The 17,521-nt window shown below is 41.1% G+C and overlaps 1 long non-coding RNA gene across 1 annotated transcript in view; it reads left to right on the forward strand.

Moving 5' to 3' along the window:
• Positions 1-16,782, forward strand: part of LOC125964497 (uncharacterized) — an 85,025-nt gene extending 68,243 nt beyond the window's left edge. The window contains exon 3 of the long non-coding RNA XR_007477564.1: positions 16,705-16,782. This is a non-coding gene — a long non-coding RNA (uncharacterized LOC125964497). The remainder of the gene's footprint in view (positions 1-16,704) is intronic.
• The last annotated feature ends 739 nt before the right edge of the window (positions 16,783-17,521 follow it).

The following is a 17,521-nucleotide window of genomic DNA, read 5'->3' on the forward strand; positions in this document are numbered from 1 at the left end:
CAATTCTGGGTGACTGCCAGAATTTTTCACTTTTTCTCTGAGGATTAGTTCTTAGCTATAGAGAAACAGTCATCGGTTATATGAGAAGAAGTCCCTGAAAGAAAGGCAGGTTGGACATGGCCTTTAGTCCACTGTGAACTTCTTGAAACAAGACAATGTGATTTGCATCTCTGTCCCTAGTGTCCCCCACTTAACAGGGTGGCCGAATGTGTGGGGTCAGCAGTAGAGCGTGTCAGTCCTCCACACCATTCTGACAACCACTTCCGGGGGCCCAGGCCCTGTGACACCGCAGCTCAAATTATCTTCCAAAAACAGCAGTGCCTGTCATGCCTTTGCTCAGAAGCTTTAGGTGGCTCTCTCTTACCTACTAGGTATTGATCAAATCCTTCAGTCTGTCACTCGAAGTCTGCCGTAGCCCTTTCTGAGGTTTATTGTGTTCGGCTCATCTCTCCTTCTCTCATTCAACACCTCCTCCCCAGGTCTCCAACCACCCTGGTTTACTCGCTGGTGCCACAGCACACTGGATTTTGTACAACGCCAGGCCTTTGCTCAAGCTGTTTCTTCTGTCTAGAAAACCATGCCCTGCCTATGTATATTTATCTAACACATCCTTAACAACCTCTGACTTCTCCTTGCATCCTTGACTTGTGATTAACCTCCTTTCCCCAGGCTCCCACCGGGAGCCCTTAGTTTGCATGCCTCCCTGACCCTTATCCCAGTCTACTTTGAATCAGAGTGACTTCACCACGTATTAAGAGTTTAGGAATGGCTTGCAGGAAGTGCCAATGTTTCATTCTTGCTGACCCTAGCTCAGTTTCTGTCACATAGTAGATGTTTCTTGAATTCCAGAATTAATCAATTATACCACTTAGGGTAACCAGGAGTGCCAGAACCACCTCTATAGAGTCAATCTGACCCTGCCAAAGTTTCCTCCCTTGAAAAATGAATGCAATGACACACAGAAGTGGCAATATTGTCATGATCACAAAGCGGGTGACAAATATAACATGCTACCTGACATCTATTTTTAAAAATGAAGAAGACCTAGAAACTCAAAGCAGGCATTGGAAATTAAAACTGTGTGTTCACTATTACTAGAATGTTACTAATGAAAGTTGTCTAGTGGTCCCAGAAATTGGTCCAACCAGGGAGAAAAAGTGTTCTCACTTCTATGCTTGTTTTTCCCCATATTGCAAAGTTGATTTGTATCTAGCTCTTCTAAACTTTTATCTTGCTGGCTTTCAGTCTCCCAAATTCAAAAAATATTGAATTGCTCCTGACATCTAGCTGGCTTCATCTGGAGTGCATGCATAATTTAAGCTGATTGAATATTTTGCCACATTAGAGTGGAAAATATCTGAATCCCCAAAACAGTAAAAGAAAATGACAGGTTCAAATATCACTTGGCATCACCTTCCGCAAATTTCTGCCAGGTAATTAAGGCCGTCTAGGAGGCTGAAATGGAAATGTGCCTTTAGCTATAGGATTTGCTCATGAACAGTCAAGGCCCAGAAAGATGACTGTCTTTAGCAGATGCAAACTCTTCCTTCCTTGGAAGCAAGATAAAATAAACACATTCCTCAGATTATTTGCTTTTTTTTTTTTTTTAAAGATTTTTTTTGAATTGATTTCCTTTTGAACCAAAGAAAATGAGGCTTGGAAGATGCTTTCATTAGTAGAATTTACTTGGCTTTGAAATATACAAAAAAGACACTACTAAAACCGTCAAGGTTTGTTAGAAAAAAACAACTAACGAAGCTGCCAAATGGCTCAGGTTATAGTTGCTCTTGGTTTCCCCTCCTTGCTCCAGCCCTGTGCCCCCTCTCGCTCAGTGTTGTACCCACAGAGCATGAAACATGCTCTCCCTTCACCCTGGCGATGACCTTGTGCACATGGCCCGAATCCTGAGAGTGTGAAGATGAGGCATCTTCCACAATCGCAGTTGCAGCAGTATGACAATAGAACTGACAGAGCTAAAGAGAAAATCTACCAGGAAGGCAGGGTGTGGCAAACTGGAAAATGAGGGCAGAGAGGCAGCTGAGCCTCCAGCATAGCCCGGAGGGAGGAACAAGTAGGATCTGGGAGACTCCTGCGGGCTGGGTGTAGGTAGACAAGCTCTCTGTTGCAGTGCAGGGGCATTTCATCAGGCCTCGCCAAGGGAGGGTATTCCTTAGGGCTCTCAGTTTCTTTTTGTTTTCTTCCCATACTCATCAATAACAATTCTGACCTTCCTTTTGAGATACCTTGACTCTGGGAATGGGAGTGGAGGATGTGAGTATTCCGGTCCCTGGAAGGGATGAGTGCAATCAAAACTATGCACCAGCTTGCTCTATTTAGCAAATTTGTTGAACACATACCGAGGGCCCTGCACTGAGGATTTGGCAGGCAAATAAGAAAGGCCATGCCCTCATGGACCTTCTATTCTAGAAGAGGAAGATGGACAATAAACATATGAACAAGCAAACAAATAAGATCAACTGATATAATAATGAAGGCCATAGAGAAATTTTACAAGGTGAGTTCAGGGAGGGTGACTGGATTGGGGGAGGACAACTGCAGATGGAGTGGCTGGGAAGGCCTCTGTGAGGTGGTGCTCTTTGAATTGAGACCTGAATGAGAAGAAGGAGGCAACCGTGTCAAGATCTGGGAGTTCCAGGCAAAGGGAAGAGCAAGAGCAAAAGCTCTGAGACAAGCATGAGTTTACAGTCAGGAACAGGAAGGAGGCCGGTGTGCCAGGGACACAATGAACACATGGGTGAGCAGGAAGAAGTGGGCTTGGATAGATGCTAAGAAAATAGAGCTTGGGAACCTGAGAAATGGGAGACCAAACAGACCTTGGACCAGAGTGGATTAAGACGGATGTTCCCCCTAAGAATTTCTTCCACTAGCCAGTCCTAGACAGTAATCCCTCTCCATCATCCCTCCTCTCCCAAGAAAACCCTTCTGTTCTCTGAACTACCATGGCAATTCTCCTAACACACCCTGTCAGTTCACACTGTGGGCTTTTGCACCTACGGTCCCCTTGTCCAGAATGTCTTTCCTCCAGTCTCTGCCTGAAGAAATCTTTAGCCTATACTTCCAAATTCAGCTAAAATATCGTCTCTGTACATATCCCAAACATATCCTGCAGAAGTCTGTATAATTCCATTTTAACATCTTTCCAATTGTATTGTGTTTGTTGCTCTGTAATCCTAGACCAGGAGTTCCACAGAGGGCAGAACACTTCCTTATTGATCTTTCCAGTTTCTGTGCCCAACAGAGCACCAGATACATGGTAGGTGCTCAGTAAACGCTTTGTAGGAAGGGAGGAAGGAAGGAAAGAGGAAGGGAAGGAGGAAAAGAGGAGGAGAGTAGAGGAGGAGAGAGGAGACAAAGATTCTCTCCTTGACCAAACTCTGATCAGACTCCTCTGACTTCTCTTCCCAAGTAGGCCCTGACTTTTAGGTCTCTGGGTTTGTCTTTACATTGTCTAATTTTAGCAAGAATCCTGCAAAGCTGGTTTAGCTAGAATCCCCCATCCTCCATACCTGATCTCCCTCCATATCCACATCCTCCACCATCCCCCAGGTGAAATCTGATCATTCTTGTCTGCCATCAGAATCCCCCCTTATCTCTGTTTTCTCTTAGTAATTTTCTATCACTGATCTCCACCCTGCTCCTTAGCTATAAGTTCCCACTTTTCTTTGTTGTATCGAGTTGAGCCCAATCTCCTCTACTGTAAAACTCCATTGCAGTGGTCCCTACAACTATCATGATAGTCCCCTTTGAATAAAGTCTGCCTTGTCATCTTTAACAAGTATCATGAATATTTTTTTAACAGAGGGAGGAAGGGAGTGGGGAAGGGAGGAGGAAGGGAAGGAAAAAGGAAGGAAAAGAGCAAGGAAGGAAGGACGGAAAGCAGAAGGGAGGAAAAGAGGAAAGGAAGGATTTAAACTGTAAAATGTAGCAACTAGTTCATCTCTGGGATATTTGTATCAATAGTAAAAAAAAAAAAAAAGAAAAGGGAAATAGAAAAATATATTTGCAATAAAAGAAAAGTTACACTCATCTGGGAAAGTATTCTTTTGCCCTGCTAAGACCAACAAGGAATATAAAATCCCTTCCACACTTCTTTTCAAAGGTATTTGCATTTGAGTCACAATTCCTGCCAATCCCAAATTACATAGATCTGTATGGCAGCAATTAGGTGTACAAAGAGCTATCGGGGAAGAATGACAGCTGTTGAACTCTGCGGTGGAAACAGAAAACCTGTGCACAAGGGCTCAACTCTGACTAGTAACAGAGAGATTGAGAATCTGCTAGGCACTTCTAGGAAGCAATCTTACCAGTGTGAATTATCAGGGACACAGAAATGAACAATGCAGGAATGAGATGATCAAATAACTATGAAGCACACCAGGCTTAGAACAGAGGATACTCCCAACTAAGGTTTTACTTTGGTGAGGAGAGTGGCACCAAAAGTGGGAAAGGGGCCATGACAGAGGACATCTAGTCCAGAAGGGTTCCCAGAGTGTAAGTATACTCTGACGGCATTGTTGCCTATCACAGCGGTTCTCAACCTTAGTAGCACGTTAAAAGTTATCCAGGAGTTTTCAAATCTTATAGTGCTTGGACCCCAGACCATCTAAATAAGAATTTCTGGAGATGGAGCCATAACATCAAAGTTTTTAAAAAGCTCACCAAGTGACTCTACCAGATACAGGTGACTAAAATTAGTTTACTTAGCACCGTTCACTAAGCTGGTTCACATGCATAGGTTTATGTAATCTGAATTTATAAAGAAAGGTAAAACCAAAGCTCAGAGACAAGAAGGAAACTTACTCTGGGTCATATATTTAGTGACAAGGTTCAAACTTGTGCCTTCAGACTCCAAGTTTAACATGTATTCAGTACGTCAGACCAGTTTAGGGAACTGCTCCCAGGGACTGTCTTAGTGGAGAAAATCTGGTCTTGAGTGATCCTGCTCTCCCTTTTCTCCACAGCATTTCCTCCTACACCCGTCTCATTCCCAGGTGCCCATTTCTACTCCCATGATCTAAGCAGTGACTAACCACTTGGCAGGAGTCAGTTTTGTGGGCAGCCTTCCTGTGGGAAAATGTTCTCTTTGAAAGAATACTGGCAAATGAAGTAAATAAAATGCGAACAACTGGCGCATCTGGGTGAAGTGTATGGGAGTCTCTTGAACTATACTTGAAATTTTCTGTAAGTTTGAAATATCAAAATTGAAAGTTACAAGAAGAAGGAGAGGAGGAAGAGGAGGAGCAGGAAGAGAAGGAGAAGAAAACATCGGCAGGATCTCATATAGATTAAACGGCTTTGGCGATGAATCCACAGCCTGAGGGTCTGGAGGCCTGAGTCTGTTCCTGACTCAACCACCACTCTGCTCTGAAACCTTGGCCACCCCCATTCTAGATTTCATATCAGGAAAATGAGAGGGCTGGAGTAGATTATCACTGTAACGTTTGTTGATGCATAACAAACCACCCCCCAAATCTTAGTGGCTTAAAGCAAAAATTTATTATCTTTCATTGTTTTTTGGACTAACTAGGCCCAGCTGGGTGATTCTCCCTTGGGGGATTCTCATGGGGTGACAGTCAGATAGAAGTTGGGCTTGGCATTACCTAGCTCATATGGGCTGGACATCCCATGTGGCTGGCTTACGTGCCTTGCAGTTCATCCTGGCTTTCGACTGGGAGCCCAGATGGGGCTGTGGACCCAGAATACCTACACATCAGTGTCTTATTAAATAGACACATGGTGCTCTCCTCAGTTAGGGCATGCGTTTTTTTTAAAAGGATGTCTTTCATAAATTAGAAGCTCCACACTCATGTGAACAGTTATTATTGCTGTTATTTACGTTCTGCTGACCACTGGCTGTCACCACCTTGCTAACCACCATCCTGCTGGTGTCTGGATGCTTCTCCTGACTTCTCCCTGTCTCTGCTGGCAGTCTTTTCGTTCCCAGCCACTCACTGGAGATGCAGCTACCTAGGAATTCCAGGGTAAGCAGCAAAGGAAAAATACTTAGGAAAAATTGTGTGGGGTTTGCATTTATAAAAACTGTGATTGTTTTTAAATATTAGTCACTATAATAAGGATAGGTATGTGTAACTACATTCCCAAATGCATCCTCTCTCATACCCTTCCTGTGATGGGTGAGGAAAATATACTATTTGGGGCTTGCTCAGCAACCCATGAGAATCAGAGAAGTCCACAGGCAGAGAGCTCATGGCCCATTTGAGAAGGTTTACTTCTGCTTTTTAGTTTGTATACTTGTTTTAATCGGTTATATATTTACATTTAAAGTCGATGATTCCACAGATTTGTTTTAGAAAGGAGTAACTCCCCTCCACTTGACAGTCCCCTCCCCGAGACAATTTCTTTCAACTATTTCAGCTAGGTTTTAGCTTGGTTTAGTTTCGTATTTATTCCAGATATTGATATTTCTTGATTTTTTTGTTTTTCTCCCTTCTCCATTATCACATATACACATCCTTCCAGCCACCCAAATATTCTCATGACAGTTACTTCTTAATTCGGGCTAGGTCAATATTCTGTTTCTTTTACAACTATGTAAACACTCTTCCCAGCTGAATCCTGTGGTATTCACTGATCACTTTTCCTTTCTAAACAACTATTTTTTTCTCCAGAGCTAATGACTGTCTCGTTGCTGTTGTTTAATTTGCTTACTTTTCTATGTAGATGACACTAATTCATCCAAATCTCTGCCAACTATTCAGCTCTTGTCTCAAAATGGTCAGAAACATCCGTTATTCCATCAATCATATATATATACTTTTTTTCTTTCTTTTTTTTTTGCCGGGCCATGTGTTTATTGGTGAGGGAACAATGCCAGCTGAGGGTCCTCAGTGGTCACACAGGGGCCGACGCTGGGCCTGCAGCAGGAGGGTCTCCGTCCGCGCGTCTAGACTGTAGGCCGTCTTCCGCAGGTCCTGCCCTGCGCGCTGCATGAACTCGAAAGCATGGCAGTCCATCCACTGGTGGCTCTGCGCGGGGACGGCGCTCCCGGTGGTGGGTTCCGCATGGGCCTGGGCGCCCAGCAGCCCGATGCTCAGCAGCAGCATCAGCGGCGGCAACCTCGGGGGCCTGCCCAGCGGCGGGGGGCCATGGCGGAGCGGAGGGAGCCCGGGCGCACGAGGTTCGGGGACCCCGCGACAGCATCGTGGGCGACTCGGGAAGAATTATATATTTTTGAGGCATTCTTTCTTTTGTTGTTTTCCCCCTTGCTTAAAGGAAGTACATTCTTTGGCAGAGAACAGCTCTCTGAAAAAGAGTATATTGCAGGTAAAATTTTGAGAACTTGCATCTCTTAAGATGTCTTTATTTTATTCTCAAACCTGATTGATAGTTGGGTATGATATCTAAGTTAGGAATCATTTCATTCAGAATTGTGAAGGCTCTCCTCCATGATCTTCTAGCTTCTTGTGCAGCTGTTGAGAGAAATCTGAAATGATTCTAATTCATGATCCTTTGTAAATTATTGCACTTTTTCCTCCCCTCCCCTCCCTTCTCATTTCCTACTAGTACAGGACATAAGAAAGTTTATTAGTAGCTCTGGACTTAAAGGGGGTGGGGAGACTTGTTGACTGTGGACTCTAATGATGAGCTTGGGCCATTTTATATCAATGTCTGTAAATCTTTCCTCTTCGGCTGATCACAGTTCTGGGGAAGAATCCTCCAGTCTTATATTGGAGGACACAGTCTGGTTGGCTGCCATTCTTGTAGCTGTGTTGGCAGAGCTGGCTGGAGACCTCAATATTTAGGACACACGTTTTCTTGTCCTTGTTTTCAGAATGGTGCCATACTATCAACTGCGCCTAGTATCCTGTAGTCCAGGGAGTATCTATTTTATCCTATCCAGAGAATACATCTCCAGTCTTCTACCAGAGTAGGGGAGCGTATACACCTGGCTGCAAGGTGTGAGGGAAGGGATCTAGAGAACTGTGTCATAAACAGACTTTTAAGCAAGTCTATTCACTCCCAAGTCCTGAGGAACTTGGTGTGAATGCATAAGTTTTTGAGGGGTTCTGCATGTAAATCAGTTCTTTTTCAACTTTTACCAGTGCTAGTTTAAGATTCAGCTTTTTCTGTGCTGCTAAGTTAATTAGCACCCATTCATTTGCATTTTACTTCCTAAAATTTTGTTGCTTGCAACTTTGTCTTTTTTCATTTTCTCCACTCCTGTGGATTTTTGCCTTTTAAGATGCCTCTCTTCGCTGTTGTTTAAATGGAGTTTGAGAATGGAGCAAAGCAACGTACATTTTTTTCAACCCACCATTTTTACCAAATGTTCCCTGAGGACGATGCTTTGAATTGGTAAGATTGGGGGCGAGAGCAGAAAGAGTCAGACCACAATATTTCCCCAGGCTTAAGGGATTGGATTTTAATGCCAAATTCTCTTTCCAATTTGCTTTCTTAGTTTGTGGACCTTGTGAAATTATCGAGGACATCACATTATTACCACTTTCACCCGTCAAGATAAGATGACAATAGCTACGATTCACTGAGTGGTTACCCCATGCCATTGCCGAGCCAAGCACTTTACAAACTACCTCATTTAATTCTCATACCAACTACATAAAGTAGGTAGTTTTATTTATTCTCATTTTAAATATGAGGAAAATAATGCTTGGAGAGATGAAATAACTTGCCCAAGGCCATAAAGCTATAAATTTGAGGAATCAAGAGTCAAACGTACGTCTGTCCAGCTGATAGTGGACAGAGGTGGTATTGTGGTATTGTGAGGTTTCTGCTTATTGTAGGCTTTTTGTGCCTTGGCTGACACGGCTTTCTACTACCATCACCACAGCGCCACCATCATTGCCGTTGTAATGTGTGTGCCCCCTGCAACATCAGTTTCACAGAATGCACTTAACAAGTGTACAAATCCCTGAAAAGTGACCTTCTTGGAAAAGGAAATAGAAATCAGAGGAAAATCGTGGTTGCACAGAGGGGAAGCAATATGGCACAAGCACGGGAAACTCTGTCCATATCAAATTTTTTTCTCCCTGAAGTACAGTCTCAATTCTTCCTACATTGTACACAACAAACTGATATTTGGCACATACTCCAATTGGGGGTATGCATCCTGCTCAGGGAGTCAGTCATTACTATGACAACAACTTCTTTATTTTTTTCTGAATGAATGTTTAATTAGCTGTCACATGAAATCAGATACAGCAACTGACATCACTGTCAGACCCTCTAACCCTAGCCATTCAAGATTTCTTGGTGGCAGCAAGCACCGGGAGCCTTGGCCAAGTGGATGTCTCCAGATCAGGGCAGGCAATTCAAGGATGAGAGTTTTAATGACAAGCAACTTCTCATTAAGGCAACCTAGCTCTAATTAGATGCTGCCTCACTCTCACACATATAGGAGAAATCAAACTCTGCAAAAGGAATCATGTTTATTGAGAGGTGGTTGACTCAGGAGAATATAATTGGTTTATTTCTCCAGGCATGAGGAACCATTAAAAGTCAGATGCTGCATGTTTGTATAGGCCAAGTTTTGTATAAGGATACATATGTTGGTTTTACTTGATCTGCAGCAAAAGCAAAAGCAAAAGCAGGGAGGGGAAACTAACTTCCTGCACTGCCTACATTGTGTCAGGAGTCTTGTTAAACACTGTCACAAATGCAATGCCCATTAAAACCTCACCTATTACTTAAGGCAAGGCGAAAGAAATCTTCAATGAAGACTGTAAGTACATATTATGCATTTTCATTTTAAAGAAGATGAAACTATGGCTCAGCAAAAATGCTTTCTAGCTGGAAACATACTCTAGAAATCCATGTCAAATGTCCAAAAAAAAAAAGGGTAGAGAGAAATAAATAGGAATAATTGGGATTTCCCTGATTCGTATAATTTCCACAAATCTACTGCCAACTCCTGGCCATCCAGTGGTCCACACAGCACTGACGATAGTTGGACAGAATATGGGAATCAGGGAGGGGAGGCATTAGAGACAGGTCAGCCTACTGTAGTGATAGGATCACTGATCACCCATAGACCCACAGCAATGGTAATGCTGATGGGACACAGAGATCAAGTGCTCCTACTCTTCATTTTACAGAGGAGAAAACAGCCCTGTTGCCCAGTTCACAGGATGAGTAATCAGCAGAGCAAGAAAGCAGACCTCAAAAGCCAGAATGCTTTTCCCTCCATCACACAGCCTCCTGAGGATGTTGTATCAGGATTTCTCATATAAACTCTCTGCCCAAAGGAATGTTTGACTGGGTTCCCTCATAGTGGAATTTCAGGCAATGTTTTAGGTGAAAAATATTTATTCAGAGATGCCTTCACTTCCCTTTTTCAACAACACCAGACAGCCATTTAATCCATCTACACATACTAATCTAACTTGACTGTGAAAACATAATCATTCTACATCCCAGTCGGAGACGAAGTCACTATCATCATCCATTTCACCCTTTTTCCGTCTGATGCACTGATTAAAGATTCTGTGGTATTATATCAATTTGCCTTGTCTACTTATAGGTCCATCAAATACCTGCAGATAAAGATTTGATCACACAAGAATTGTAATTTGCTTCTTCTTTGAGTTACATTCCATTTTGATAGACTTCACAGGTACACACTGGAAATAAATGTTGTATCCATAGTGTTAGGATCCTTTCCTTTTCTCTTACTTTTCACTGGGAAAATGTGTAACACAGATATTAAGTTATTTTTCTTTAAATCAATCTGATAAAGGGAAGACTGGACAGAGAGTATGGAAGCTGCATATTATTCTTCCCCTCTTCTTAGACTTATATATTTTCTTCAGTTGGAAAGAGAAGCTGAGCTTGAACACCATTCCTGATATTAATTTGACCCTGAGAAAGCTATTTAAAGTTTCTGAATCTTAGTTTTTTAAAAATATTTTAATTGAGGATAATAAAACATACTTCAAGGTAGGAAGGTTGATAGAATTAAATTAAATCATATTTACAAAAGGGCATTACAATACATCAAATACATAATACAGTAAATGACAAATGGCTGCTTAATGTAGTAAAATGTGCTGAGTGACTAACATGTGTCAGCCACTGTAGAAAATGTAGAGGTGTTAGAAGAATTAATAATGACATTAAATCAATAATTAATATTAATAGCTACCATTTATTCAATAAATCTCATTGGGCACCCAACCATGTATCAGGCAATGTGCTAGGCAGTTCCTGCCCTCAAGTTGCTCATAGTCTCATTTGAGGAGGCAAAAGTAGACAGGCATTACAGTATAGTGTGGTCAGTACTACTAAAATGTTAGGAACAGGGGAGGAGTACCTAATCCAGGCTTGAGATGTCAGAAAGAGCTTCACTAGGGAGGTGATGACACATGAATCAGATGAAGGGGGATAGCATTTGCGGAAGACAGAACAATTTCCACGAAGTCCTGAAGCAAAAGACAACATGGAACATTCAAGGATTGTTAGTTGTCTAATGCGTAAAAGTTGGAGGTAGCAAGTGATAAGAGGTGATCCTACAGCAATAGGAAAAGGCTGGATTATTAAAGATCATAGGAAGTTTAAGAGGCTTAGACTTCAACATAAAGAGAATGAGAGGCATTAACCAGGGGAGTGGTGTTATCAGATTTGAGCTTTAAATGGTCACTCTGGCTTCAGTGTGGACAATGGATTGAGTGAACATAGGAGGACCATGAGACACTGCTGAGGTCCAGGTAAGGAATGGTAGGGGCTTAGACTAGGTTAGCTGGCAATAAGGAAGGACAGACGTTGACAGACTTGAAAGAAGTTTGAAAATATTTAGTGACTGAGTGGACCTGGAAGAATCAAGCTGACTCTAGTGGCTAGACGAAAACTGGTGCCATTCACTTAACAGAGAACCCAGGAAGAGAAGCTGGTGCAGGGGTGAGGTGGACAAAAGAGTGTAAGACCCAGGCTTTAAATCTGGAAGCTGGCAGCAACAGCTTAAAATCTATTTCTATAGAGTATAGATATAAAACAGGACCATATATGGACCAGAGGGGTTACCTGTCTTATTAGATAGGGCTAAACAAGCTGACAATGAGGATGGCCTCTCTTAGAGGTTTATGTTTATCTGCAGGACTAATAAGGCAGGGACACTCAGATTCAGGTTTTTTAACCAAACTGACCTCAGGTTAAGTGGCTAGGTCTGCAATATATCCTATATCTCATGGCAGAAGTAATATGGAACCATCAATGCAAGACTTAGATCAGTGGATCCAGTAAAGGAAACAACCAAATCATACAAATGAAGTAATGACCCAGGTTGAAGGTGTCATTTGCCTTTTACCTTAAAAACTTCCTTTAACGTTTACTGTAGTGTGGGTCTGCTGACGAGATATCCTCTTGGCTTTCATTTATCTGAAAAATTTTTATTTTGCTTTCATTTCTGAGTATAGAAATCTAGGTTGCCTTTTCCCTTCATTCCACTGCCTTCTGGCTTGCATCATTTCCTAAGAGAAGTCTTCTGACATTTTTATCCTTATTCCTCTCTATATGTGTCCTTATTCTCTGATTGCTAAGATTTTTTTTCTTTTTTCTCTGATGTTCATCAATTGGATTTTGATTTACCATTGTGTGTATGTATATGTATGTATGGTGCATGTACACGTGTATGTGTGTTCAATATTTATTCTGCTTGAAGCTTATCAAAACTCTTGGATCTGTGGGCTTACAGTTTTTATCAAGTTTGAAAAAAAAACTTTTGATGTTCTTTCTTCAAATCTTTTTATCTGTCTTCCATCTTTCTCTTCTCTTTCTTGGACTCCAATTTATGTATGTTAGACAACTTGATATTGTCTCACACTTACTAAGGCTCTGTTCACTTGTTACAGTCTTTTTTCCTATGTGTTCCTCATTTTGTATAGCATTTAATGCTATGTTTTCAAATTCACTGATTTTTTCTTCTGCAGTGTCTAATCTGTTGTGATTCCCATCTATTATATTTTTCATTTTTGATACATCTTTCACGTCTATAAGCTCCATTTAGATATTTTAAAATATCTTCCATTTCTCCTTAACATGTTGTATTTTACTTTACATCTTCATAAATATTTATAATAGCCATTTCAAATTCCTTATCTGCTGTCTCCATCATCACTGTCATTTCTGAGTCTGTTTCTATTGATTTATTTTTCTCCTTATTATGGGCCTAATTTTCAAGTTTTTTTGAATGCCTGGAAAATTTTGATTGGATGCCAGGTCTTATGTATTGGTTGGCTGTTCTATTTAGTTGCACTCTTTTTGAGAGTGTTGGTCTTTGTTACAGTATATAGCTAAGTTACTTTCAGATCGATTTGATTATTTTGAGACTTGCTTTTAAACTTTATAATTATAGTGACTCCAGAGAAGCCTTTACCCTGGGGCTAATTTAGCACCACTACTAAGGCATGACTTTTTTCAATGTCCTATCAATACCCAGTATATATCAAGGTATCTCCAATGGTTGGTGGGATTGTAAAAATATTCCCAGCTCTATGTGAGTCTTTTTGTCTTATGGAAGTTCTTTCTCCACCATTAGGAATTTTATCCCATACGTGTGCATATCAGTACTCAGTCAAAGACTTGAAGGAATTCCTCTGCAGATATCCAGTGTTCTCTACTTCTCTATGTACCTTCCTCATCTTTGATACTCTGCTTGAACACACATGCCTCATGTGAGTCATACTTGGTGAATGTTGAGAGTGAAGGGCATGGGAAAATAAGAAATAAGAAAAGGAGGTTTTTTGTGCCTGGTGCAATCTAAAACTAGGACAGGACCTCCTGTGCAGGATAAGACAAACCATAAACTATAATGATTTGTCTAGAAAAGGTTCCCAACCAGAGATCACTAAGGATAACATAAATCACCATCCCTCCTCCTGCCATAATCACGTAATAAATTAGAATGTAGGAATCCCACTGCAAGTAGTGTGGAGCATGAGCCCTTTCATTCAAATATCAAAAACAGAGACAGGTCAATTCTTCCCTTTTTTAGCTTGGCAAAGATGCCTATTCCTTTCAATTTTCTCATTTGTATGTGAGGATAATAACACCCATATCATAGAATTGTGAGGATTAGATGAAATTTTGCATGCAAAAGACTTAGCACAGTGACTACCCACCATAAATGTTTAGAACCTTTTTAGCCTGAAATTGTAGATAATCCAGTTGAAGCTATCTTTTCAAATGTCTCCTAACTCTGTCCCCTCTGCTCCATCCTTCCACACACCCTACATTCTCTATCAGGAGTTTGTGTGTATATCTCCTTACTGGACTATGAACTCCTTGTGTAGAGACAGGGTTTTGCTTATCTTCACTTCCTATCCCACCTTATCTTGAATGTTCATAACAAATATTCAAGAAATATTTGTTGAATAGACTGCAGAATTTGATTTTCTCCCTACACTTGGTGCAATAGATAGAAGAACTAAAAGAAATATGACTAAAAATCTCAAGGTCTGGCTGTGATAATTCCTCATGGACATTTGATGCAGAGCAAATGGCTCAGTAACTCAGTCTATACAAGTCACCCACACAAGGACCCCAAGGTAATATGGAGCCTATTAACTGGGAGTCTGAAAACCCATTCTACAAAAAGTCTAACCAGTAATTTTGTTTGACATGCTTCTTAGACAACGCACAGCAATATTTGTCTTCAGGGGACAGAAGAGGGTATGGGGCTGAGAACTGGAACGAAAAATAAAGCCACAAAAGAAAACTCCCAGCTTCAAATTTATGATTATATGTATTTGTGTCATTACTTATCACATTTTCAAACACAACACCAGTTAAGTCCAGCAGTTGAATTGACAACTGATGAAAAACACCATACTGTTACTCAGTTAAGTCACAATGATCTTGCTATTTGATCTCTTTTTTCCAATGCCAGTAATTTTCCAGCTTCATTATTGACAATGTAAACTGCTCAAATTCCTATGAGAGACACTTTGGGGAGGGAAGGATATGACATTGTGGTCCAAACTGACACTGTTCAAAGAATATAACTGATATCCAGGAATGGTACAGTCCATAAAATAAGCCATTACTGCTTATGAGGCAGCGTTGGACACAGAAATGGTGGTGTTCAAAAGAGGCAATTATAACAGCTTTGATTTTTCTAAGCAAATCCATTTGCTTAATTGAATTCATTGGTCCACCTGGTATGTGATAACAGTATATGTGGAAATTAAGGAGACATCTCATATAGGTGGCCTTATTCATGAAAATATAAAATGTTCTGTTCAAAATGAACAGCTTGTCAGCTTTTCCAGTGCTTGAAATTCCACCATTATTGTCAATCTTTATAGTCTTTCTGACCAGAAAATGTAACCTTTAACTAATCAAGAACTGGGCAAGTTTTAAAAAATGAAATGAAGTCCATTGTTACTTAGGAGAGAGCAGGTTAGAGGAAGTATGAGAATGGGGCTACGGGTTTTAGAAGATGGAGAAGATGGAGTTCTCTCAGCTCAGGTCAACAGCCTCACATCAGTGACTGGGAGATAGAGGTAGAAAGACAACTCTGTTCATTCAACCAGCCGACTGATTGATCGATCACTTCCTGCCTGCTGCTCCTGCTACAGAGCTTTCATCATTTCTCTCCAAGATCACTGCAAAACCTTTTTTATTGGAGTATAATTGTTTTACAATGTTGTGTTAGTTTCTGCTGTACAGTGAAGTGAATCAGCTATATGTATACATATATCCCCTCCCTCTTGGACCTCCCTCCCACCCCCATCCCACCCACCTAGGTCATCACAGAGCACAGAGCTGAGCTCCCTGTGCTATACCACAGGTTCCCACTAGCTATATATTTTACACATGGTAGTGTATTTATGTCAAACCTAATCTCCCAATTCATCCCACCCTGCCCTTCCCCCCACCCCGTCCCTATGTCCGTTCTCTACGTCTGCATTTCTATTCTTGCCCTGCAAATAGGTTCATTTTCACCATTTTTCTAGATGCCACATATATGCGTTAATATATGATCTTTGTTTTTCTCTTTCTGACTTACTTTTTATACATTGCTCCCCTCCACACAAATGTCTACATTTCTTCTTAAACTATTCTTCTAAAACTTTGTCTGATTATGTCAATCACCTGTTTTAAAATCTTTAATGGGGTCACACTTTACCCTTAAATTAGCCCCACATTCCTTAAGCTGAATTTTTCTCTCTTAAAGCTTGATCCTCCAGGCCTCCTCTCCACAATCCCCATGTATCTAAACATGTCACGTCCTTCCAAAGTTCTGAGTTTTGGCCACTGTGCCTCTCTCCATCAGGAATTTTCTTCCCTGTCTTCTCTGCTAGGTTGCCTCCCACACATTCTTCTGGGCTCAGGTTAAAAGTCAATCTTTCAGTAATGCTTCGTTGGACTCACCCAGCCAGAATTAATCACTTTTTCCTGTGTGACTACACAGAACCTAGTTTATAATGTGACTGTCTCATTGAAATAATGTTGGTTGTCTGTCTTCATTTATGTTAGATTGTGAGGGCAGTGACTGTGTGTTGAAGAGGCAATGGGATGTTTGCAGAAGAAAATTTTATTTCCCTTCTGAGCACACAGAAGGGCCATATTTCCCAACTGCAATATGTCTGGATGTGGCTTAAAGCTACCTGTGGCCAATGCAGTGTGAACAAAAGCGATGTAAACCACTTCCCACTGACCCCTAACATTTGGTTCATGATTTGCATTTTTTTTCTCTTGCCAATTGCTCAGCTATAAGTTGAGGATTCCAAGAAACTGCTGGATGGAAGGATCCTGGGTCTCTGCGCTACCACCTGAAGGAAGTCCATCACAATGAACATTGGCACCAGATTTCCCCTGAGCAAGAAATAAACCTTTATTGTGTTAAGACACTGGGATTTGGGGTGTTACAGCAACTAGCCTTACTTACTCTGAATAATGCTGGGTCTTGTTCTACATTATGATGCCTTCTTTCTCACTGTGATTTACAGTTGTCCACTCCTCCTGATCCAGTTCTGGCCTCACTTTCCTTTAGATTGGATGCCTTGGTCAACCATTTGGTAATATTATTGCCATCACCCTAGAATCTTCTTCTGATGTTTTCCTTTATTAGTACTAGCGTAGTTGTAATAATAGGAGCAGTAGCAGTTGTTGATGCTCTTTAGGAGCATGTAATGCTTTGCAGATTAAATATTTTTGCCTTCATTGTCTTACTTTGATTTTGGTCTCTCACAGTTTCTGTCTTACCTCAAAGTGCTTCCTACCTGCTATCTCCACTCCTAAATCTGAACTGACACCGCAGAGGAAGTCACAGAATCTTTGGCTCTCATACAAGTTAATGCTATTTCCTTACTGCTATTGAGCACACCTCTTAGTCACCTCTTATACTCTTTAAGTCTCCATATATAGCTTGTTAAAAATGTTTATTAAGACTTTATTTTTTAAGAGCACTTTTAGGCTCTCAGCAGAATTGAGAGGAAGGTACAGAGATTTCCCATTCACCCCATGCCTCCACATGTGCATAGCCTCCTCCATTATCAACATCCCCCTTCAGAGTGCTATGCTTGTT

The sequence above is a fragment of the Orcinus orca genome, chromosome 5, assembly GCF_937001465.1.
Source record: "Orcinus orca chromosome 5, mOrcOrc1.1, whole genome shotgun sequence".
NCBI lineage: Eukaryota > Metazoa > Chordata > Mammalia > Artiodactyla > Delphinidae > Orcinus > Orcinus orca.